Source organism: Peromyscus eremicus, chromosome 1, assembly GCF_949786415.1.
Source record: "Peromyscus eremicus chromosome 1, PerEre_H2_v1, whole genome shotgun sequence".
Taxonomy (NCBI): Eukaryota; Metazoa; Chordata; class Mammalia; order Rodentia; family Cricetidae; genus Peromyscus; species Peromyscus eremicus.
In genome coordinates, this window is record NC_081416.1 from 97,795,374 (window position 1) to 97,821,793 (window position 26,420).

The 26,420-nt window shown below is 41.5% G+C and overlaps 1 protein-coding gene across 5 annotated transcripts in view; it reads right to left on the reverse strand.

Annotated features, from left to right (window-relative positions):
* Stim1 (stromal interaction molecule 1) overlaps positions 1-26,420 on the reverse strand; it is a 181,457-nt gene that overhangs the window by 136,068 nt on the left and 18,969 nt on the right. Inside the window, exon 1 of one of the 5 annotated variants that reach the window (XM_059269623.1) lies at positions 13,740-13,860. The exons of the other annotated variants lie outside the window; for them this stretch is intronic. The gene's annotated coding sequence lies outside the window, so the exon portion shown is untranslated. Of the gene's footprint in view, positions 1-13,739; positions 13,861-26,420 lie in introns of those variants that run through there. 5 annotated transcript variants of the gene reach the window in all.

The following is a 26,420-nucleotide window of genomic DNA, read 5'->3' on the forward strand; positions in this document are numbered from 1 at the left end:
ACTTCCTTTGCTCATTGAAGCAGAACTGTCACCCCTTAGGGCTCCCTTCCTCGAAATGACTGGCTCTAGGGAAAAAATAGTTCATCCACCTACCCTTTCAAAAGTTAAAATATATGGGCCCTTTCTGTTGCAAGGGTTTAACTGTTGGGTTAGAAAAGAATGCAGGCCAAAAACAAGCATGAGGAAGTTTTTTTTTAAATGTTTAAGAAGTCTGACAAGTTAGTTACATTCACTGTCCCCATTCCATAGTCCCTGGTTCCTGTCATACAGCTACAATCCAACAGTTTTCAAAGCTTACTTTTTAAACAAGAGAAACGTTTTTCATATACAGTTTAGTTAAATTAATGAGGTGCCTCAGTGTCTAATTTAGTCTCTAACGAAATAACAGGTATAGGTAGTAAATATAAATGGCTCCTAAAATTATTAGGCAAAAACCTTGTAAAAAGTCAGGTGCAAGCTGGACGTAGTGACGCACTCGGGAGGTAGAGGCAGGCAGATCTCTATGAGTTCAAGGTCAGCCTGATCTACATAGTAAGTTACAGGACAGCCATAGCTATATAGTGAGACGCTGTCTAAAAACAAAACAAAACAAGAAAGAAGAGAAAAGAAAGCCAGGTACAGAAGTACATGCCTCTAATGCCAGTATATAGGAGGCCAAGGCAAGAGAAAGATCTATACTAGGTCTACACTACATTTCTCCAAAAATACTACCTCAGCAAGTGCAAGCACTACCAGCTAAGTATGCTGACCTAAGTTTGATACTCAGAACCCATAAAGAAAAGAGAAAACTGACTCCCAAAAGTTGTCCTCTGACTTACACATACACATCTTGCACATACACAATAATAATAAATACTTTTAAATACCCCCAAAGAGGTAGTAGGGTAAAAATGAAGAAAGCTTGAAAAAAATTAGTCCTAAGTGTACACCTGTTAGAAGATGAGTAACCGGTATGTGAAACTCATCATACACATTGTGTAATGTATTATACCTCCCTAGTTTTAAATGTTTAAAGTTTCCCATAAGTTTCTTGAAGTTTTTTTTTTTTTTTTTCCAGAGCTGAGGACCGAACCCAAGCGCAAGCGCTCTGCCACTGAGCTAAATCCCCAACCCCTGAAGTTGTTTTTTGAAACAAAGTATCACTATGTAGCCCAGGCTGGCTTCAGACTTAGCATCTTCCTGTCTCAGTCTTCCGAGTGCTAGAATTATTTCTATGTACCATCATATCTGGGCAGTTTTTGTTGTTGTTTGTTGTCTGTTTCTTTTTCTTTTCTTTTCTTTCTTTCTTTTTTTTTTTTTTTTTTTCCTTTTCGAGACAGGGTTTCTCTGTGTAGTTTTGGTGCCTGTCCTGGATCTCTCTCAGTAGACCAGGCTGGCCTCGAACTCACAGAGATGCACCTGGCTCTGCCTCCCGAGTGCTGGGATTAAAGGCGTGTATGAGCCACCACCGCCCAGTGTCTGTTTCTTTTAACACAGTCTTATATAGCCCATGCTGGCTTTTTAACTCCTGATGCTTCTGTCTCTGGCTCCCAAGTGCTGGGGTTACAGGCATTTGCCACCATGCCAGGTTCACTAAGTATGGAGGGCTACCCTGAAGACATGGGAGATCACTAGGGAGAGATGGCTCAACAGTTAAGAGTGATTACTGTTCTTCCCAAGGACCCAAACTCAGTTCTAGCACCCATGGGTGACTCAAAACTGTTTATAACTCCAGATCCAGAGGATGATGCACTCTGGCCTCTCTGGGCACTGGCACACACATAGCATACACGCGAGGATAAAAATAATTTTCTTTAAGTAAAAGTACTTGTGATAAAAGTCAACTATTGGGAGGAAACGCTTTGTGACAGTTTAACTGCTTATTACTGACTAGAAAGTACTGAAATTTACCTTTTACCAACACTTAAGATGATCTTCCTTCACAGCTCCTCATGATTTGAAGGAATTGTCTACATACAAAGTACACTCATTGAGAAAGAATTCAACTTTCCAGCTGTGTTTATTATCACTACTTTTTCTTTTCAAAATGTTGATCTAGATTTTAACCAACTATATACAATTTTCAAAATGTTGATCTAGATTTTAACCAACTATATACAATTATCAAAACTTCATGCTGGGTGTGGTGGTGCATGCCTTTAAACCTAGCACTTAGGAGGCAGAGGCAGGCAGATCTCTGTGAGTTCCAGGCCAGCCTAGTCTATATAATGAGTTCCAGGATAGCTAGGGCTACATAGAGAGACACTGTCTCAAAACAAAACAATGTTTCATAACAATATTGTTTTGAACTAATGTTTCTAATGAGCAAGAAAATAAAGTAAATGCACTAGCATTCAAGTACTAGCCCCTGCTGACAACTGCCTGTTTAGGCTCTATTCTTACGACCAAGGTAATCCCTCACTGGACAGGTTTATGTCCTACAATGCTGTCAATTACCAAAGAACCTATCAGCATAAGCAAACTATTAGAATCTCAAAACTGGCATAATTTAAGTCAAAAAAACAAAGACTACTTAGATATAAATACACAATTTCTACTAGGCTTATTAAGATCTTAAAAGCAATTTAAATTCATTTATTCATTCAAGAACAAGTATTTATTAAGCATCCTTATCCATCCATACTAGCTAGGCACTAGTGGTGAAATGAACAAGACACAGTCTATGGTACATGGCTTCCACACAAACACATCGTTTTTACTGCTTTTATGGATTCCCAAGGTTCCAGAGACCATCGACCACCAAGATTACGAGAGTTTTGGAAAATATGATTTTTTTTTCCTGGTTTTTCCAAGAGAGAGATTCTCTGTGTGTAGCCTTGGCTATCCTGGAACTCACTCTGTAGAACTCATTCTTATTCCTTGATGAACACAGTAATTTTGTTGAAAGGCATCCCACTCTAGAATGCACCCTACAAAGCACAAAGCTACCCTAGGATACAAGCTGCACCTGATGAAATTTTTTAAAGTTTCTTGCCTGGTGTGGTGGTACATGCCTATAATCCCAGCTCTTGGGAGGCAAACGCAGGCAGATCTCTGAGTTCAAGACCAGCCTGGTTTACAGAATGAGTTCCAGGATAACCAGAGCTACACAGAGAAACCTTGTCTTGGCTTGTGGGGAGACGAGTTTCTGGATCAAAGTCTTTGTGCACAATTCAACATTTACTGAATTTCTCTTTTATCTTTGGATATTGACTTGACAAAGAATAAGCAAACTGTAGCCCTCAGCCAAATCCTGCCCAACACCTATTTCTGTAAGTAAGTTTTATTAGACCACAACCATGCACACTCATTTCTTTTCTGTCTGTAGCTGCTTCCCTCCAACAACTTGCTATGTGGCTCCATAAAGTCTGAAACATTTACTATCTGGCCCTTCACAGGAAATGTTTGCTGACCTCTCTGCTAGACTCTAGAGATACAAAAATATATCCACAATTGGCTTTATTGGTTTGCTTGCTTGTTTAGGTATTTTTATGTGTGAGTTTGGATGGCCGGGGGACAGGGAGTCTAACCCAGGGCCTTGTATATGCTATGTAAGCAATTACCACTAAGCGACACTCCTAGTCCTGTATCTGTAGTTGAGCTAGACAGTTGGATAGGAACACACACTGGTTAAAATTCATCAGCACCTTTGCCAGGCATGATAATGCATACCTGAAATTCCAGCACTTGGGAGGTGAAGGAAGGAGGATACAGAGTTCAATATCATCCTTAGCAACATAGAGAATTCATGGTTACCCTGGACTATGTGAAGCCTTTATTAAAAAACAAAAGCAAAAGCAAATAAAAATAATCCTTTTGTCAAATCCTCCCCTCACTATCAGTCTGAGATGACTGATTTAGTCCATGATCCTCACTTTCAAGAGAAACTCAGAGGGCTGAGGAGCTAGTAGCATGCTTGCCTTTCAAGTACAGGACCAGCTGGACAGCCAGAATCCATATTAAATAATAATAATGATTAATAATAATATGGGATGTACTTGTGATTCTAGTACTGGGAAGGCTACCAAAGGTGCATCCCTGGTGCCCCCTGGATAGCCAGCCTAGCCTACTTGGCAAGTTCCAGGCCAGTATGAGATCCTGTCTGAAAAAAAACAAATAGATAGTGCCTGAGAAATAACATCTGAGATTGTCCTCCATCCTCTGCTAGGGATGCTGAGTATGTAATCCAACATTTCTAAACAATTAGGGGCCATAAGATACTCTCAGTGATCTCCATGACCAATTTAAAGCTTCTGGATGTCATTCCCTATATTAGAAGCAGAAGAGGATGATCACAAAAATCATATATTTCGGAAAACCAGAAATTTCTCCAGAGATCACTACCTACACTGACTGCTTCCAGAATGTAAAACACCTATCTATTATTAGCTTCATTTTATAGATGTGACAGCTGATGTCCAAAAATGATAGTATAGCCCAGTTATCTACAAGGTGGCAAGAAAAAATATTTATATATAGGATGGAGAGATGGCTCAATGGTTAAGAGCACTGGCTGCTCTTCCAGAGGACCTGGGTTTGATTCTCAGCACCCACATGGCAGCTCACAATTGTATGTAACTCCAGTCCCAGGGGATCTAACATCCTTTTCTGGCCTCAATGGGTACTGCATGCACATATGTGGTATACAGACAGACACACAGCCAAAACACATAAAATAAAAATAAATGAATCTTAAAAACAACAGACGGCCTGGACCAGATGGTAAGGGAGATTCCAGTAAGGAGCTACAGGTAAAGGAGAAAAGAACAAGAGTTGAGGGCTATACATAGCATTCCCTGAGCAACACAGCTCTCACAAATTAACTTTGAAATGATTTAGACTGGCCAATTAACCCCTACAATACTAAAAGCAAGGCATAAGCATCCTTTTATGTGTTTGTCAGGACATAGGACAGATCCTCAAGAAAGAGCCTCAGTGCAGTTAGCAGAAAATGGCTTTAGTCAATTAATTTAGCATCTTATTTTGCTCATCTGTCTATAAGATATTGATACCATTGATCTTTTCAGAACACTGAATTAAAATTAAATGTTAACTGGGCATGGTGGTGCACACCTGTAATCTGAGCACTCAAAAGCATGAGGCTGAAGGATCCATGCAAGTTTGAGGCCAATCTGAGCTACATGATTAGTTGTGGTCAGCCTGGACTATGAGACAGTGAGACACTGTCTCAAAGAAAGCAAAAACATGCACACAAAAATTAAATGTCTGTGAAAAGCCAGATGTGGTGGTACATGTCTCTAATCCCAGCACTGAGGCAGGAGGATCAGGACTTCAAGGCCAGTCTCAGCTACATAACAAGTTTGAGGGCAGCCTGGACTACATGACACAATGCCCTCCCTGCCTTAAAAAGGACATGAAATCAGTAAACACATATTTGGCACATGGTAGTTATGTAACAATGCATGTTCCCTTCTCACAAGCCTTGTCTTGACTCCTGTTTAAAAGAAGGGGGACAGGTTGTTATGCCAGCAAGATGCTCAGCAACTAAAAGTGCTTTGCCATATAAGCCTGAAAACCTGAGTTGGATACCTGAAAGCCATAAGGAAGGAAAAACTGACTCCCAAGAGCTGTTCTCTGATTTCAACATGTGTACCTTGACACACACATTCACACGCACGCACGCACGCACGCACGCACACAATAATAAAACATTTTAAAATAGCTTCTCCTACTATCAATACTTACTTTTTAAATTTTATTTATTTTTATGTATATTGGTGTTTTGCCTGTATTTGTCTGTGCACCATGTATATGCAATGCCCACAGAGGCCAAAAGAAGGCATTAGATCCCCTGGGGCTGGAGTTACAGACAGTTGTGAGCCATCACATGGGTGCTGGGAATCAAACCCAGGTCCTCTGGAAGATCAGCCTGTGCTCTTAATTGCTGGAGAATCTCTCCAGTCCCTTGGTAATTACTAAACCACAAGAAATGATTAATCTGTGGAGCTTCAATAATAATCTTAAATGTTTCTGTTAAGATTGAGCACTTAGAGGGTTGGGGATTGAGCTCAGTGGTAGAGTGCTTGCCTAGCAAGCGCAAGGCCCTGGGTTCGATCTTCAGCTCACTTAGTATGATACCCTCCATAGCCCATAACTACCTTGTACACAGTAAGTACTTGCTAAATAGAGAAGTCCAGGACAAATCCTGAACACGGACCACTGACAAGTTACTTCCCAGTATTGCAGGGCTGCTTTATGAGCCCTGGAAGTAAACATGTATAGAAAGTGACCAAGTCCTTGGCCAGCAAGAAGTCTATACATTTACAGAGCTTCCCATCTCTTACAGTTAAGCTTGGCCATTGAGATGACAAGGATTCAGATAATTCCTCAAAGCTGCTTTAAGGACAATATGGGCCAGGTGTGGCACACACCCTTATTCCCAGGATTCGGGGGGCAGAGGTAGGTGGATCTTGGAGTTCAAGGCCAGAGTGGTCTACAGAGTGAGTTCCAGGACAGCCAGGGCTACACAGAGAAACCTGTCTCAAAAAAACAAACAAACAGAAAAGGACCATATGGAAATGTTTCTAACTATACACATCTCTATTTAAGACATGGGTGGTAATCTTAAGCTGAATAGCCACACTTACATTTCCTACACTGCACATTGAGAGAAGGGAAGTGTTCCTTCCTTTTAGTACTGTTTGTTTGGAAAAGCTGATCTCCTGGGAAAGGGCTGGGAACATATCCTGACAAAGGGATCTAGCAAAAGCTTGAATCCCACAAAAGCATCTCTCTCATTACACCTTATGGGGTTTCAAAACTAACAACAGCACCAATGGAAAACAAGCTCTACAGACTACATCCAGCTTACAGCAAAGGCAAGCCTTAGGCTTGCCGAAGAGGACAAACACCTAGCTCAGCAACTTAAGCAGAGCTAAGCCTCACCTGTTTCCAGTCCCATAGCAACTAGTATAGCTCTGGCACCAACCAGGATTCATCTTTCCAAAACAGCAATAGGACACCTTCTCCAGTCCCTCTACCAGTGCTTGGAGAGGTAACAGGAAGGAAAATATTCCAGGACACAGGCCATTAAATCTGAAGGTGGAATGAAAGGCTAAAGAACAGTCTACACCCCAAGAATATCTGTACCTCTGCTGCATCTCACCACGACGACCTTAACAGATGCCTCATTTAGATCCTTTTCTAATACAGTCTAGAGTATACCTAATCTCAAGGCAGAGTCAGTCTGCAGTCTCACATACCAAGTCCACCTCTTGTTTGTGATATGCCTTAAGCCATGTATGATAGTCAACTCTTCCTAGACCTACCTCCTGGATTACAGTAAACACTTAAGAAGCAGGTTCTACATTTCATTATGCATGTTTACAGTTCTGCAAGAGCAGGGCCAGGCTCAGAAAAGATGCTTAAGGACTGGTTTGTAGAACAGAGTAGAACTTAGAAGATATAATAACAAGACAGGAGCAAAAGTTCAAAAGTGTTTCCTGCCTTCTCCCCCCTGGAGGCCTTCACCCAGTGCAAGCTGTCCTTTAGCCTTGGACTGAGGGTGGATTTCCCAAGATTCTTTTCTTATTACCAACCTCATAGACATCTCTCCCTCTTCTGACTGGATGATCAGAAACTGGCCTCTGAACTACCTGTCATCCTAAGTGTTTGCTTCATCGTGTTGGTGTGTTTGGAGATTCCTTGATTATATAACTATCTCTCTTTATATGGTACAAAACACAATACCAACCATAAGGAAGTACAGCAGTATCTGTTTACAGGCTAGGAAAAAAAAAACCACAATTTCCCTAAATATCATAATTTCTTACTGTGAGATGAAAACATTCCTGTCAGCCAGGTGTAATAATAGTAGGTCCTAGCTACTACTCATGGGCTGAAGCACAAGGACCACTGGGGTCCAGGAGTTCGAAACCAGCCTGAGCAACATAGAAAGACCCTGTCTAAAAAATAAAAAAGCCTGTCACTTGTATTCCTTGCCCAATTGCTCCCACAGGCTTCAGTATTTTGCTTTCTCCAAGTTTCCAGCTGGTTCCCAGGGAACACTCCTGTCCTAGTCACTGTTCTACTGCTGTGAAGAGACACCATGACCATAGCAACTCCTACAAAAGAAGGTATCTAATCGGGAACTTGCTTACAGTTTCAGAGGTTTAGTCCATTGTGATCATAGTGGGGAGCATGGCAGCACACATGGCACTGGAGCAGTAGCTGAGAGCTATAACCTAATCAGTAGGCTGAAATAGAGACACTGGACTTGGTATGGGCTTTTGAAAGCTCAATGCCCACCCCCAGTGACACACATCCTCCAACAAAGTCACACCTCCTAATCCTTTTAATCCTTTCAATAGTGCCACTCCCTGGTAACCAAGCATTCAAATATATGATCTTATGGGGGCCATTCTTATTCAAATCCACATACCACTCCATAGCCCTCATACACTTACAGTCATAACATTATGAAAAAAATGTATTCAGTTCAACTTCAAAAGTTCCCATAGTCTATCTCAGTCTCAACACTGTCTAAAAGTTCAAAGTTCAATCTCTTTTGAGACATATGGTAATCTCTTCACAGTAAATCCCTATAAAATCAAAATCAAAAAGTAGATCACATATTTCTAACATACAATGACACAGAATATATATTACCATTCCAAAGGGAGGAAAGGGAGCATAATAAGGAAAGGTGGACCAAAGCAAGATCGAAAACCAGCAGGGCAAACTCTAAATTCTGCATCTCCATGTCTGATATCAAAGCACTCTTCAGATCTCCAATTGCTTTCAGCTTTGTTGACTGCAACATACTTCTCTCTCTTGGACAGATTCCACACCCAGTCTGCAGCTCTCCTTGGCAGGTATCCCACGACTCTGGCATTTCCAACATCTTGGGATCTCCAACACAATGCAAGCTTTACCTTCATAGCTTCACATAATGGACTTAGCTCCATTACACTTCCTGGTGTTATTCTTGGTCAGGACCCCCATGAGCTGACTTGAAGGGCCATCCAATCAGAGGCCCATTCCAACTACTCTGCTAAGCTTGTGTTGGCATCTCATCTCTCTCCCCTCCCCTCTCCTCTTTTCCCTCCTCCTCTGCCCCACCTTTCTCACTCGGCGCTCTCTCTCTCTCTCTCTCTCTCTCTCTCTCTCTCTCTCTCTCTGTCTCTCTCTCTCTCTCTGTCTCTCTCTCTCTGTCTCTCTCTCTCTCTGTCTCTCTCTCTCTGTCTCTCTCTCTCTGTCTCTCTCTCTCTCTGTGTCTCTCTCTGTCTCTCTCTCTCTCTCTCTCTCTCTCTCTGTCTCTCTCTCTCTGTCTCTCTCTCTCTTTGAGACAAGGTCTCATGCAATCCAGGCTGGTCTAGACCATGTTACCCAATAATAAACTTGAACTTCTGATCCTTCTGTCTCTGCCTCCGAAGTACTGGGATTACAGGCATGTGCCAACAAGCCCAGTTTTATGAATTCAGTACTTAGTACCTGCTAAACAAGCACTTTACCAACTGAGCTATATTCCCAGGCCTTTCCATTACTCTCTAACTCTTTACCTTGTTTTCTAGGGCTTATAATTACGCTATTATACAGCATCGTTATTTATTTTCTGTCCTACTTAAATACAGGAAAATAAGAAGCATTATCTCTCTTGCATACTAAGCAACTAGCAGTGTTCTTGGCATATAGTATGCATCAAATATTTACTGTATGAATGAATTTAGTATAGTCCCCACTGATCCCTTTACACTATTACTGCCAAGTAAGCCTCTGCCTATACTCAAAATTCTAGTCTATGTTTAAGTTTCATTAGCATTTACTAACATCCACTAAATGCTAGGTCATGTGCTACATGCTAAGAACAGAGACAAATCCAATGTAATACATGACATTATCTACATAATCTATAAGTTTAAAGAAGACAATAAAAAGGTGCTCCATTATAAAAAACATTTATAGAAGAACATACATAACCAGTGGAAGAAGGAACAGAAAGCGACTAAGAGTTTCCAATAGGGGGTTACATTTGACCTGAGCCTGAATGAACAATTATAATTTCACCACCACAGAACAGGGAAGACAGCTGGGCGGTGGTGGCACACACCTTTAATCCCAGCAAGGCCAGCCTGGTCTACAGAGCGAGATCCAGGACAGGCACCAAAGCTACACAGGGAAACCCTGTCTCGAAAAACAAAGAAAGAAAGAAAGGAAGGAAGGAAGGAAGGAAGGAAGGAAGGAAGGAAAGAAAGAAAGAAAGAAAGAAAGAAAGAAAGAAAGAAAGAAAGAAAAGGGAAAGACACAGATTAAAAGACATGATTAGGTATATTTAAATTAGTGAGTAATTTTGTTTTGTTTTGTTGTTCTGAGACAGGACTTTATGTAGCCAAGGCTAGCCTTAAACCCTTGCGTTTCTGGCCAACATGGGATTACAGAAATGTGCCACCATACCCAGCTAGTGAGTGATATTTGAGTTAAGAAAGCCTTGCTCCAAAATTATATTTAAAAAAAAAAAAAACATGAATATTGGGCTAGAGAGATGGCTCAGTGGTTCACAGCACTTGCTGCCCTTCCAGAGGACCTGAGTTTGGCTCCCAGAACCCACATCAGGTACCTCAGAGCTGCCTGTAACTCCACCTCTGGGGGATCTGACTCCTAGGCCCCACCAACAATTGCACTCATATACACATACTCCCACACACAGACACACACACAATTAAAATAATAATAATAAATCTTTTTAAAATACATGAATGTTGAGCTAGAGAGATGGCTCGGCAGTTAAAAGCACTTATTAATCTCATAAAGGACCGAGGTTCAGTTCCTACCACCCTCAAGGTAGCTCACAACCATCTATAACTCTAGTTCCAGAGAATCCAATGCTCTCTTCTGACCTCCACAACACCAGGCACACATTTGGTGCACTTACATATACACAAGCAAGCACACACAAAAATATAAATGAAAAAGTAAATAAATATGTAAATAAATAAATATTTTGGGGGCAGTTGGTTTTTCAAAACAGAGTTTCTCTGTGTAACAGCTCTGGATGTCCTGAAACTCAATTTGTAGACCAGGCTGGCCTGGAACTCACAGAGCTCTGCCTGCCTCTGCCTCCAGAGTGCTGGAATTAAAGGCATGCACCACCACTGCCCAGTAATAAATAATAATTTTTAAAGCATGAATTCCATTGTCTAGACTATATAAAGAACACTTATAATTCAACAATAAAAATAAAAAACTCAGATAAAAATGACCAAGAACTTGAACAGACATTTCTCCAAAGAAGATATACAAATGGGCACCAAGCACATGAAAAGATGTTAACATTACTAGTCATCAGGGAAAGGCATATCAAAACCACAGGGAAAAAAGCAAAAATGGGAAAATGGGATTATATGAAACTAAAAAAGCTTCCACCTAGCAAACTAAAGATACAACTTGAAATATGGGAGAAAAGTATCTGACAAGGAATTAATAAACACACTAAGGAATTCAAATGAATGGCAAAACCCAAAAGCAACACAATTAATAAAGTGCAACAAAAGCATGGCAAGACATATCTGTAGTCCCACTACTCTAGAGGCTGATGTTGAAGGATCACAAGTTCAAGGCCAGTTTAGTCTATATAATTCCATCCCAGCCCAGGCTACTTAACAAGGTCCTGTCACAAAAAAAAAAAAAAAAAAAAAAAAAAAAAAAAAAAGCTGGGGCCAGTGAGATAGCTCAGCAGGGAAGGGCCCTTTCCACCAAGCTTGAGGATCTGAATTCAATCCACAGGACCCAGATGGTAGGCAAGAACCAACTATACACACACACACACACACACACACACACACACACACAAATAATAAGTGTAACTTTAAAATGCAATAGATGCAATAAACAGAAAATTTTCAGAAGAAATAGAAATGGCCAATAAGTATATGAAAAATGTAATTAATCATTAGGAAAATGCAAATTGAAGCTACAAAGATTATCAACTATTCCAGCAGTGCATGCCACTGAATTGTATACTTTAAGGAGGTTAACTATATAGTACAAGACATTTTTATTTGATTGGTTTTAGAGACAAGGTCTCTCTCTATAGCTCTTGTTTGCCTGGAACTCACTTTGTAGACCAAGCTAACTTTGACCTTGCAGCAATACTGCCTCTACCTCCCAAGTGCTAGCTTACAGGCATAAGCTATCACATCTGGCTGTCATATAACTATCAACTCAATTGAAAAGAAAAAATGCCCAATGGTACCATTGAAAACCTCAAGTGTTCTAACTGTGCTTTATGTCTCTTCAGGAAGCCAGCCTTCCCTTCATCCTTCAATCATCCAAACCTGGCATCGTAGCAATGAGCAATATTCCCTTGGTCATATTTTCTAGTCATTTCCTGTATGTTAGGCATTCTAAAAGTCCCAAGAAAAAGGAAGCTCCTTTTTAAATAGAATCCAAGTTGTCCATGTGTCTCATCCTGTTTCCCCTACAGCACAGAGCAAGTCATGCCTGGGGAGTATGAGACACATTCTGGCTGACTTCTCCTAAAACAGCTGTCTAGAGTGAAAGATACCACCATTGCACAATGATCTGGATCTAATTTTCCTTCAGGGAGAAAGGTGAGAATTGAGGTAAAATACAGAAGTACTTAACAAATAGCTTGGCAGCTGTATCTAGTTTCAGAAATAACTAAAATTTCTCAATAACAACTAGGTTCTTGACTTTACAGAAACAACAATACTAATGCCAAACTCCTTCACAAAAACAAAAATTTTACTCCCAATGTTTGACACTAAAACTATGCCCCACAGTCTATAAGCTGTTTTCCTTGCCTTCAAGAGGCTCTGAAAACCAAGAGATTTGAGTATTCAGGTACTGTATTTAAGCTCAGCCCCTATTAGCCAACAGGCTTCAAGGTTACATGTTGCTATCACTGATGCTTGGGAATCAAGACTCCAGGAGTAACTCATAAAGGTAAGAAACACAACTGGTTCCTTGTGCCCTTCAGTAAAGCTATACTTCAAATAATATTGACAATAAAAATCATCAACAAATTATTTGGTTTGGTTTGGTTTTATGTGTTTGAGTATTCTGCCTGCAGGTATGTCTCTACACCATGTGCATGCCTGGTGTCCACAGAGGCCAGAAAAGAGCATTGGATCCCACTGGAACTGGAACTACAGACAGTTGTGAAATATCACGTGGGTGCTGGGAATCAAACCCAGATGCCCTGGGAGAGCAACAAGGGATTTTAACTACTGAGCCATCTCCCCAGCCCCATCAACAAATACTTTTAAGGGTCAATTTGTGGCTCTTGAATAAATTCTCACAATAGTCCCGGAGAGATTAATGATTAACCCAGGGTCACAAAACTAGTAACAGAAAGCCAGATTCAAACTCTGGTTTGACTGCTTCCACTGTTGTATAACTACCTAGAACCACACATCATGTTCTATTTCCTGGATCTTTGTGAAAGACTACTCTGAGAGTAATCCAGTGTTTCTTAATCCTAGCAGCCATAGCCACATGGTCAGAACACTCAGCTAACAGCAACACAGAATACTGATGCCACCAAGAGATACCTGGAATTGCTCTCCAGGTTACTCTAGCATTCCCAGCACCCAAGCCTTCGGAAAACCACGAGGCTGATGTTCTACCTGGAATGGCCCTTGGATGGCAGCAGGAGAAAAGACAAGAAAAAGCACAGCTCTAGAGGGGAGACAAACTAAACCAGAAATCAGTAGATCTAAGTTTTGTCTCAGTTTTACCATAATTAAGTATGTAACCTCAGGAAGCCACCTGCCTCTTACCTTTGTTTTCTCTGTATCATATGGAGATAGTAATCCCCTGTTGTCATACCTCAGTTTCTCTGAGTGTGGTGAGCAGAAAGCCAAGTCTGGAGTAGAAGAGTGCTTTGTAAACTGCAGAGCACAAATCAGTCTGAAGGGACATTATGATGATATGGTCACCAGTAGCTACCTGGGGAGATTAATGCCCCTGTAACCAAACGAAAATGAAAAGGTTCACACCTTTACTCCCAGAGCTTAGGAGGCAGAGGCAGGCGGATCTCTGAGTTCGAGGCCAGCCTGCTCTACAAATTGAGTTCCAGGACAGACAGGGCTACACAGAGAAACCCTGTCTCAGAAAAATAAAAATTGGGGAAAAAAAAGAAGAAAGAAAGAAAAATGAAACAGTAGGGAGCTGGAGAGATGCCTTAGACTTAAGAGCACTGAGTGATCTTCCAGAGGACCTGGGTTCAGTTCCCAGCACCCACATGTTGGTTCACAACTGCTGTAACTCCAGTTCCAGGGGACCTGACACCCTCTTTTGTCCTCTGCAGGCACCAGGCAAGCACATGTTGCATAGACATATATGCAGGCAAAACACCAATACATTTAAAGTAATTAAAATAAATGTAAAAAATACAATAAAATAAAACAGTAAATAAGTAGAAACAAACTAAGAAAATTATAGTGTGGAAAGGGAAGTATCTAGGATTGATCAGTAAAACTACAGAAAACAAAATAAATACTACTGGAGGGTGATGGAGAGCAACAGCAGGAGCAAAGGTAACCAAAGGTAAGAAGGATGAAGACGCAAGAGATCAATAGTGTTGCATAGATGCTATGTGTTGGGGGATCAGGGAAGTCATAAAAGATGGTGTGGTGGTTTGAATGAGAAGGGCCCCTGTAGGCTCATATATATTTGAATGCTTGGTCCCTATTTGGTGGAACTGTTTGAAAAGGATTAGAAGGTGTGGCCTTGTTGAAGGAGATAGGTTACTAGGAGTAGGTTTTGATATTTCAAAAGCCTATGTCAGGCCCATTTCTCTCTCTCTCTCTCTCTCTCTCTCTCTCTCTCTCTCTCTCTCTCTCTCTCTCTCTCTCCCCCTCCCTCCCTCTCCCTCTCCCTCTCTCTCTCTCTCTCTCTCCCTCTCTCCCTTTCTCTCTCTCTCTCTCTCTCCTTCTCCCCCCACCACTCCCTCTCTGCCACCTGTTTGATGGCTCAAATGTAAGCTCTCAGCTATCACTACAGCATTATGCCTACCTGCCACCATTCTCCCTACCATGATGGTCACATAAGCAAGCCCCCAGTTAAATGCTTCCTTTTGTAAGTTGCTTTGGTCATGGTGTCTCTTCATAGTAACGGAAAAGTAACTAGACTGCTGAGTAGGGTAAAGTCAAGATGGAAGGAAGATAGACGCTGAGAAACTGGCACAAGATGCCAACAGCAGGGGCTGGAGGATGGCTCTGTGGTTAAAAGTACAAGGTACACATGCTGCACATACAAACATACAGGCAAAACACTCATACACATACAATAAATCCTTTAAGAGGATGCAAATGACAACAGGGAGTCAATACACATAACATGAGCTATGAATGGACAGCAGAGCCAGGTCTCACTGGAAATATTTATTATTTCCAATAATAAATACAGTAGACACCGTCATACAGCATGGGGGCAAAGGAAAAAATAAGACATGTGCCTGACTCTTATGGCGCTCAGCTTTCCCTCTTGAACAATGGTATGGACATTGATCATAAAATGGCCCCACAAGCTCATATTCTTGAAGACTTGGTCCTCAGCTGATGGCACTGTTTCAGGAGACTCTGGAACCTTCAGAAGGCTAGAGGAGGCAGGCAATTATGAGGCAGGCATCATACAGCACAACTCTACTTCTGTACCAATCTCTCTGTCTCCTGGTCCACCAAGTTGTGAGCAAGCCGCCAATCACTACATCTTCCCACTATACATACCCCTGCCATAATGGACTATATCCACTCAAATAAGTGTGAACCAAAATAAGTCTTTCCGTCTTTAAAATGTTTGTCACAGCAATGAAAACAGTAACTAATACAGACATTAAGAGAACAAGCTTTGTAATCAGACAAGATCAGGTGCATTTAGGGTGGTATGGCCATAGACAAGCTTTATAATCAGATATACCTAGTTTTAAATCCCTACACCACCACTGTAAGATGACCAACCTCCCTCAAGTAGCCAAAGTTCTCTAATTCTAGTGCTGAAATAGTATTATTCCTTTGTAGGATTAAAGCAGAAATTTGGAGGCTAGTGAGATAGCTCAGCAGTTAAGAATGCTCTCTGCTCTTGCAGAAGACCTAGGTCCAATTCCCAGCACCTACATCTGGGGACACACAACCATCAGGAAATCTACTTCCAGAGGTTCTGATACCCTCTGGCTCCTTCGGGCACCTGCATGCATGTGGTGCACATAAAACTCACATAGGCACATATGGTGATATACTGTGTACCTTAATAAAATTTGCCTGAAGATCAGAGTACAGAACAAGCCACTATATTAAACATAGAGGCCGGGCAGTGGTGGCACACACCTTTAATCCCAGTACTGGGAAGCACACATGCCTTTAATCCCAGGAAGTGATGGCTGGGCGGAGAAAGGTATATAAGGCATGAGGAGGCAGGAACAAAAGGCTTTTCTGCAGAAGCATCCCTTTCAGCTAGAGACTTTTCCAGCTGAAGCCTTTTTGGCTGAGGAAGCCCATTTGGCTAGAGGCCTATCAGCTGAGGCCTTTTCAGGGTGAGGAGTTGGCGAGGTGAGACATGGCAGTGGCTTGTTCCTTTGTCTCTCTGATCTTACAGCATTTACCCCAATATCTGGCTCTGAGTTTTTTATTAAGACCATTTAGGAATTCGTGTTACAGGCACATATATACACATTACTTAAAATGACAAGTTGTTTAAAAAAGAAATCTGTATGTACCTTTCAATGAGCATCCATAAATGGCATTTGTTACTATTATCATTCACTATAGTTGTAACCTTGGGAAAGTTGTTTCGCTCTCTGTTCAGCACCTTTAAAACAAGACTAATGACAGCTGCCTCATCAAGGTTGTCATCAAGAGTAGAGGAAAACTGATGTAAAACACCCAGCAGAGTAAAAGCTCTTGAAGTTTCTCTTGTCTTCCCATTATCTCTTATTTCCTTAACCCTACTTCCCCTTCTCCTCGGCCCACATTGAGATCTCCCCTGTGGCAATGCTAACTCCCAAAGGAGGGCACTAAAGGCACACCCAGAACACTCTCAGAAAGTCCACTTAACACTCAGACTAACTAACTTACTCAAACCTTGATTCTGCCATCCAGAAACATATTCTTTACATGCTGCTTGCCAAGAGTCTTCAATTCACAAGTAAGAAGCCCTTTCTGGAGCTGAAGAGATGGTGCAAACCCTGCTCTTTCAGATGACCTGAGTTCAGTTTCCAGCACGGACGTCAGACAGCTCACAAACACCTGTAACTCCAGCTCCCTAGGGATCAGACACCTCTGATCTCCACAGTCACACACACACACATAATTTTTTAATTGTATGTATATGGATGCTTTGCCTACCTGTCTGTATGTGCACCACACGCATGCCTGGTGCTCACAGCAGCCAGAAGGCACCAGGTTCCCTGATGGAACTGGAGTTTCAGACAGTTGTGAGCCACACATGTAGCAGCCAGTGCTCTTTAACTACTGGGGTATCTTTCCAGCCCATACACATAATTTCTCAAATAATAATACGATAAATATTTTTAAAGAAACCCTGGGGCTGAAGAGACACCCTGTGGCTTCCTTGGGCACCTGAATGCTCTTGCAGAGGACCCAGGTTTGGTTCCCAGCAACCACATGGTGGCTTACCATCATCCATAATGCCAGTGCCAGGAAATCCAGTGCCTTCTTCCTGCTTCCATAAGCACCAGGCATGTACACTGTGCACTTACACACATACAGGCAAAAGACTCACACACATAAAACATAAGTAAATTAATAAATCTTTAAAATAAATAAATAGAAGCCCTTCTGCTTAATGGTCAAATAATTCCTCTCTGCTCTTTTGTCTTCTCAGAAAACAAACCAGGAGAAAAAGCTCAAAGATCTAAAATGCTAATCAGAAAGAGGAGAATGACTGTCCTGGTGCCTTAAAGCCACAGACAAAAGAAAGAGGTTCTGGCTATTTTCTGAGCCTTTGTGTATATCTGTCAAGGGCAGGCAAACCTATCACAACTTCCAGCAGTTTCAGGAATGCTAGGTTAAGCTTGCTAGAGTTACTCAGGCATGAGAGCAAAATGAGGTTTTCACCAGGAAAGGTCAACTCATAAATATGTGATTAACCCAAGTGAACAAGCTCTGCTCCAACCCCTCCGAGAATTTACAACTGATCCGGAACAGAAGTCAAGTTGAATACACCTCAAAGCCAGTTAATTATTGGAGGGTATGGAGTCTAATGGGTGGTAGAGCTGGTGGCCAGCTACAAGAGCCTGAACCACATCAGCCAAGTCCAGTCTTCAGTGGAACAACCTCTGTATAAACCTACAGTATAAATGTAACCTCTATACAGACAAGGTTCAAACCCTCCTATCAAGATCCTGGGAGATCCAGAAAAGCAGAGATATCAATTCTAAGACCCTGTTTAATCCCAGGAGGTTCCCTGGAAATCACATCAATAGTTTGAGCTCATACATTAGAAAGACATTGTCACATCAAATCTTTGAGGCTAATGTCTAACCTCACAAGCAGTTCTGCCTCTTCCTTGGTGCATGCATTATACTTTATGAACCAGAAAGGGAAGATAAAAAGAACTATTAAGAACTATCTGCTAGGCTTTATACAAAGATATATTTTTTTTTTTTTTTTTACTTTTACATTTTACATGTATGGGTGTTTTGCCTGCATCTGTGTCTGTGCACTTGAATGCCTGGTACCCTCAGAGGCTAGAAGATGGGATAAGAGCTACTACAACTGAACTTAAGTCTCTCCAGACCCTAGACAAAGGTTCTTAAATGTTTGGTTTCTTTGGTTGAGCCTCCTAATGACCTTATGTGATAGCTAATCCTAGTCTCATTTTATAAATAAAAAATCTGGCCGGGCGGTGGTGGCGCACGCCTTTAATCCCAGCACTCGGGAGGCAGAGCCAGGCGGATCTCTGTGAGTTCGAGGCCAGCCTGGGCTACCAAGTGAGTCCCAGGAAAGGCGCAAAGCTACACAGAGAAACCTTGTCTCGAAAAACCAAAAAAAAAAAAAAAAAAAATCTGAGTGACCTTCCCAGAAAATGAGCTAGGAAAGTGCAGAACCCAAATACTAACCCAGTCTTTCTGACTCCAAAGCTTAATTCTTTTTTCAGCAAATATTTACTGACAGTTTATTACATACTAGGCACTATTCCTGAGTGAATATACAGCAACATCTGAGTCAGGCAAGACTCCCTCTTTATGGAGTTTTCATTCTAAATCAAGCAGATTCTATATTTTACCAGTTCTCTTTCTCCTTCACTTGGCAGAATAAAATAGATACTACAGGGATGAATGCATGTCTTTCTCTCACTAGAGCTGCTGCCCAAACAGCATTCAACTGTGTATCCATTAATTCTGCATCCTTCCTCCACCTACGTCAAGCCATATCTTAAATCAAAAGCTTCCTTGAAATGTTAGCAAATCCGTTCCAGCTACCTAGTAAGTATGAAAATAAAAGTACTCAAAGGTTTCAAAACACTTTCACATAAATAATTTTATTTAGTTCTCTAAAATTAAACAACATTGGTATTATCCCCATTTAACAGGCAAACTGACATCTAGAATGTTTAGTTACTAGCCTACAGATGAACTAAGGAGAGGAACTCAGCTACCACACAGCTCTCTAACCTCAGAGATACGTTCCTCTCCCCTCCTAAGAGTGCTTCATATTCTCAGTGCAGAGAAAACAAAACAGTGTTGTGTCACCAAGCTAGTTCAGATTTCCCTTAATATCAAAATAAATAAACAAATAGCAACAAAAACATTCTTGCTAAGACTAGACCACAGTGGCATACATCTATAATCCCAGCACTGGGGAGGGGCAAGCAGAAGGAATTCAAATCTAGCTTCAGCTACATGGAAAGCTTCAGGATAACCTAGAACTACATGAGAAACTGTCTCAATTGTTGTTGTTGATGATGATGATGATGATGTTTTCAGATGTTCTAGCAGTCCTAGAACTCACTTTGTAGACCAGGCTGGAATTATTTTGTTTTGATTTTAATCTGCTATGTGCCTAGGCAGTGATGGCTCATGTCTTTAATCCCAGCACTCAGAGACAGAAGCAGGCAGATCTCTGTGAGTTTGAGGTCAACCTGGCCTATGGAGCCAGTTCTAGGGCAGCCAAGGCTACACAGCAAAACCCTGTCTCAAAAAAAAAAAAAAAAATCTGCTATATATCATCCAATTGTAGAATTTACTTTTATTATTAGTATTATATCTTGCCCCTTTTCCTATAACATATGTTTTTATTATATTTAATTATAGTCCAATCTGAACTCTGTTCCCAAAAGAACAAACTTTTTACTGTAAAAAATAAAGCATCTACTTGGGGAGTAGTGGCACATACCTTTAATCTCAGCACTTGGCAGGGGCAGGCAGATCTCAACTATACAGTGAGTTCCAATCCAGCTAGGGAATAGAGGGACCCTGTCTCAAAACTGAGGGTGGGAAGGGGCTGGAGACATAGGCTAGCAATTAAGAGCACTTATTGCTCTTCCAAAGTGCCACGGTTCAATTCCCAGCACCCCTTCAGGCAGCTCACAACCATCTGTAACTCCAACTCCAAAGGTTTTGACACCACTGGCCTGAAGGACATCTGCACTCACATGTACATACCAAAACACAGATATGTACAACCTACACACAATTAAAAATAATAAAAATTTTAAAAGTATATATCCTATTTGCATAGAAAAGTGCCCCAAAAATACTTTTTTGTTTTGGTTTTTTGCTTTTGTTTTTTTAGACAGACTTTCTCTGTGTTGGAACTTGCTTTGTAGATCAGGCTGGCCTCGAACTCACCGAGATCCACCTCCCTCTGCCTCCTGAGTGCTGAGATTAAAGGTGTATACCACTACCGCCTGGTTTAAAAAAATACTTTTATAATTATTTTTCAGTCATTGAAAAAGAAAATTCAACTTATTTTAAAAATGGCTTTCCACATGCTTGCTTCTTCCAGGAAAGCCCATTTATACTGTGAAGTGATGCATTTCAGAGAGCAAATGTTACAGAAAGTACTGTCTCAAATGCTGGGTTAATAACTCATTATGTCTTTGCAAAAAAAATTAATAAGTAGCCGGGCGGTGGTGGCGCACGCCTTTAATCCCAGCACTCGGGAGGCAGAGCCAGGCGGATCTCTGTGAGTTCGAGGCCAGCCTGGTCTCCAAAGCGAGTTCCAGGAAAGGCGCAAAACTACACAGAGAAACCCTGTCTCGAAAAACCTAAAAAAAAAAAAAAAAAAAAAAAAAAAAAAAAAAAAAAAAAAAATTAATAAGTAAATAAAACCAGCAAACACCACAGTCAATAGACATAGTCCAGCAACTAAAGCTTCATTACACTTCTCTACCCAGATAGCACTGAACCTAGCTCTACTGTCTGCAAGGGCAACTTTAAAGCCAAACACCAAGAAAAATAACCCGAAGGAAGTGATACCTGCCTCTGGAGAACCAGAATGCCCTTGGATAAAGATCCACTGCATCCGGAATAAACAGCACACTGAGCAAACCACAGGCTGGCCTCTACCCAGAGAGCTAGCCAAGACTCTGCCCAAATCCTGCCTTTCCTCTGTCATGACAGCTGAAATCCAACTTTACAACTTCATTCAGTTCTCCTTGAAGGAGCAGGAGCAAGCAGAGGAATCAGTTTTGGACTTTAGAAATTAGAGAAGACTTCCTGAAAGTGAGAACTTAGCTAGGTTTAGAAGGATGAAAGGATATGAGGACACGCACAGTGGTGAGTAAGCAGTCCTAGCAACTTGGGAGGCTGACACAGGAGGATCATTGACCCTACAAGTTCACGATCAGTCTGGGGCAACTGACTGCAAAACAACAACAAAGGCATGGGGTCATTTATGCTACCTTGGGGAAAGTAATCAGAAGCTTAAGAGATAGCTTAATTCTGAGTTGATTGATAACATGCTGTAATGACCATTAAGCATGTTCTTTTCCTTCTCTGAATTCATTTCCTCATCTATAACACAGGCATTGTGAAGCATACCTCAAAGAATAGTTGTGTAAAACACTAGCCTGACCTGACACATGGTGGGACTAAATAAATATCCTTCCCTTATCCCTTTTTCAGGTTAAAGCAGGAGCACACACCAGGGAAGAATACTCCAAGGAAAGAGAAATTACTTCCCAGCTAACAGAATAAACCCATGGGTAGTGGGGAGGAGACACAACAAAATAGGAAATCAACCTCAGGGGCATCTTAGGAGTCTGAAAATAGCAAATCCAGGACACAACCAGATCTCAGCACACATTTCACTCCACCACCAGATGCCTGGCAGCCTATACTGGACAAATGTCATGTCATAGTGTGTTTAGTACATGAGGAAATAGAAACCCACTCCTCTGTTCCTCAAGGAAGGCAGTCTTATGGCAACTAGAACTCCAGGACGCTGAAACAAAACCTAGTGCAAGGAAAAGTATTGAGTCCAGCTGCCAGCATATTTTAATTAGTTCAACCTTAAAAGGCTATAACCATAGGAGATTAAAAAGGTCCCCCAGGAAAAGCCTCTGCCCTTCACACAGTTCAGCCAATTAGATCTATTCAAATGCCCTAATTTTCATCACTGAATTCTTTAGGGAATCAGACTCACCAAGTTCCAAGCTCTAGGTGAGAGGATAGTAGAGGCACATGTTCAGCTCAGAAGAACAGCTGAGGAGAAGCTACAAGACTGGCAGCATCTAGCATGTCTTGAGATTCTGACACCCTTCGTGTACAGGAGAACTTAGCTAACAGAACTGCTCTCCTCCAACCCAGAGTCCTACTGGAGCCCATTCTCATAGTAACTGTCCCAACCTAATTCATGCTAGAATTCTAGGGACCAAAGGCAAGTTTTAATCCCTCAGTTCAGGAGTAACCTCATCAAAATAATACTTGCATTTTTATATTATTTTAAATATTTATATTAACTTATAGATTTTACTATTTTAAAATACTTGTACTTGCTTTTTTGTGTTTGTTTGCTTGTTTGTTTGTTTGTTTGTTTGTTTGAGACAGGTCTCTCTGTATAGCCCTGGTTAACCTAGAACTCACTCTATAGACCAGGCTGGCCTTGAATTTACAGGGATCCACTGCCTCTGCCTCCCAGGTGCTGCTGGGATTATGCTGGGATTCAAGGTATGTAGCTGTACTTGCTTTGTAAATTGTGTGTGTGTGTGTGTGTGTGTGTGTGTGTGTGTGGTGTGTTTGGGGAGTTGATTGTCTCCTTCCACTTTTATATGGGTTCCAGGGATTGGAACTAAGGTCCTCAGGCTTGTACAGCAAATGTTTTTCCTTCTGAGCCATCTCATTGGCCCCAATGCTTATATCTTAAAGGAGGGAGAGGAGGTCCTCAGAAATAGAAGTGATTTCAAAACTCAAAAGAGGGCTAGAGATAAAGCAGTGATAGAGTGCCTGCCTAGCATGCATAAGGCCCTGGGTTCAATCCCCAACACCAAAAGAAAACAACAAAAAACAGACAAAACAAAACCAAGTGTGGTGGTACATGCCTATAATCCCAGCACTCAAGTAGAGTCAGGAAGCTCACAAATTCAAGGTCATCCTCAGCTACAGAGTGAGTTGAAGACAGCCTGGGATATAAGCCCCTGTATTTGTCAAGTTAATTAAAATATTGTACGTGGCTAAGAAGATGGTGGTTAGATTGCATCCTGCTCTCAAAGAGGCCTGTGTTCAGTTCGCTTTACTCACATTGGGTGGCTACACAGCTTTAACTCCAGATCCAGGGCATCTGACACCCAGCATTCAAACATGCTCCCCTGCAAATGCACACACATGGAGCAGGCATAGTTGAAAAATAAAAATGAAGTCCTTTAAAATAAACAAATAAATAAAGATCTAGTACTCCAAAGCCAATGAACTTTACATTTCCTCAGGAGCGGAAGTCCTCTTCTCGGCAAGCGAACCAGGTGTAATGTCAGTGGATACAGTCACTCTCCTGCTGTCAATTAGCATTGTTTTAAAAAGCCAGGTGGTGGTGGCACTTGAGAAGCAGAAGCAGGAGGATCTCTGTGAACTAGAGCCAGCCTGGTCTACAGAGCTAGTTCTAGGACAGCAAGGCTACACAAAGAAACCATATCTTGAAAAAAAATTGTTTTAAAGAGTATGTTGGCTCGTGGCTATAATCCCAGCACTTGAAAGACTAAGACTGAAGGATTGCTAAGAGTACCAGGCCAGTTTAGCTACAGAGTGAGAGGCTGAAACAAAAATATCAAACTAACAAATGAATGAAAGATCAAAAGAAAGAGAATGGAAAGAAAAGAAAAAGCCAGGTATGGCAGTGTATAGTTCTAGCACCAGGAAGCTGAGGCAGGAAGGTCAGGAGTTTGAGGATAGCCTTGGGCTGCATAATGAGACATTCTCAGACAGGAAAGGGGAGAAAGTAAGGCCAGGCATGGCGGTGCATGCCTTTAATCTCTGTACTTAGGAGGCAGGTAGATCTCAGTGAATTCAAAGCCAGCCTGGTCTACATATTAAGTTCCAGGACAGACAGTGTTACATAATGAGAAAAGAAAGGAGGGTAGCGGAGTGGAGTGGAGGGGAGAGATCCAAGTTCTTTCAACCTTTTTTTAGGCAAGGTAGTGTGCTCTTAAAATTCAACCACTTGAGAGGTAGAGGCAAGAGAATCAGGAGAGAGTCCAAAGCCGGCCTCTGCTACATGAGTTTGAGGCCAGCCTGGGCTAATGAGACCCTATCTCAAAAACAAAACAAAAAATAGAAAGTGACAAAGCATGGGGCTGAATTCAGGACCATCTACCTCTATGACCCTTTCTGGTGTTCCCAGAGCAAAGGCCCAGCTTTGTCAGCAAACTTGATAGCTAAAAAGTGATTCCAGGAATACTGTGGAGTATGGCCCCTTGCCCAGCACTTCACATAAGGTCAACTGCCCTACCACTTGGCACTCCTGGCTGCCATGTTTTCTGTTAATGGCACCATCAGGATCCTTACTGCATTCAAAACACTGGTGTGGCTTCAACTCTTCTTTCTTTCTCTGACTATACTTATGGCTACCTATTCTGCCTAAACAGCAGACTCTTATCTCCTCTGCTTATGAACAATTTCCAAGTCCCCTTTCTAAACTTTCTGCCTTCAATCTTACTCCTACCAATGTTTTATGAATATTCTATAAAATTCAATTTTCCTAAAGCACAACTTGGGTCTTATGACTTGACTGCTCAAAATCTACAAGGACTTCTCACTGCTTAGGAATAAATTCTAAACCAGTGGTTCTCAACCTTCCTAATGCTGTGACCCTTTAATAAAGTTCCTCATGTTGTGGTGACCCCCAACCACAAAATTATTTATTGCTACTTCATAACTGTAATTTTGCTACTGTTATGAATCATAATGTAAATATCATGCATATAAAATATGCAGGATATCTGATATGCGACCCCTGTGAAACTGTCATTCAACTCCAGAGGTCATGACCCACAGGTTGAGAACCACTAGTCTAAACTCTTGAGCCTAAAAACTCCAGTTTTTCTCTCTCCATACCTTTACTCATGACACTTCCTCTAACTGGAATGCTTCCCTCCATCTTCCTTATATTTCTGCCTTTAGAACCAAAAGACCCACTAGCTGTTACTTCCTCCACGAAGCTTCTCTAACCTCTCCAGGTGGAGGTGATCCCTTCTTCCTTCCAACGGACTAATAATACATATCATGCCAGGTGTAGGGGTGCACGCCTTGAACCCCAGCACTCGGGAGGCAGAAACAGGTAGATCTCTGTAAGTTTGAGGCCAGCCTGGTCTACAAAGTGAGTTCTAGGACAGCCAAGGGAAATCCTGTCTTGAAAACAAAACAAACAATATATATAAGATACAGATATAGATATAGATATCACAAGTCATTGAGCCTAGATGGTGCCTTGTACAATAAGAGACCTGTTGTGAAAATTAAATAAGATCATGTGGACTGGAGATAGATCAGTCACTAAAGAACTTGACTTGAAAGCACAAGGACCTGAGTTTGATAACCAGAAGCCTTGTGTTTTTTTGTTTGCTTATTTATATTTTGGGTTTTTTTTTAAGCTACTGAAGAGATAGCTCAGAGCTTAAGAGTGCTTACTGCTCATCCAGAAGACTCACGTTCAGTTCCCACTACATACAGCAGGAGGTTCACTACCACCACCTGTAACTCCAGCTCAATGGTATCTGACACTTTCTTTTCCAGAGACATCTCCACTTATATGCACATACTCACCTACAGACACACACAGACACATAATTAAAAACAGTAAAAACAAGAGCCATGCATATTGGTGCATGTCTCTAACCCCAGAAGACAAAGGCGGACACATCTCTAGTTTTAGGCCAGCCTAGTCTACTAGACTGCAGAGTGAGACACTGCCACAAAAAATAAAGAGCTGAAGAGTTGGCTCAAGGGTTAAGAGCGCTTGTTATTGTTGCAGAGGACCCAGATTCAATTTCCAGCACCCACATGGTGG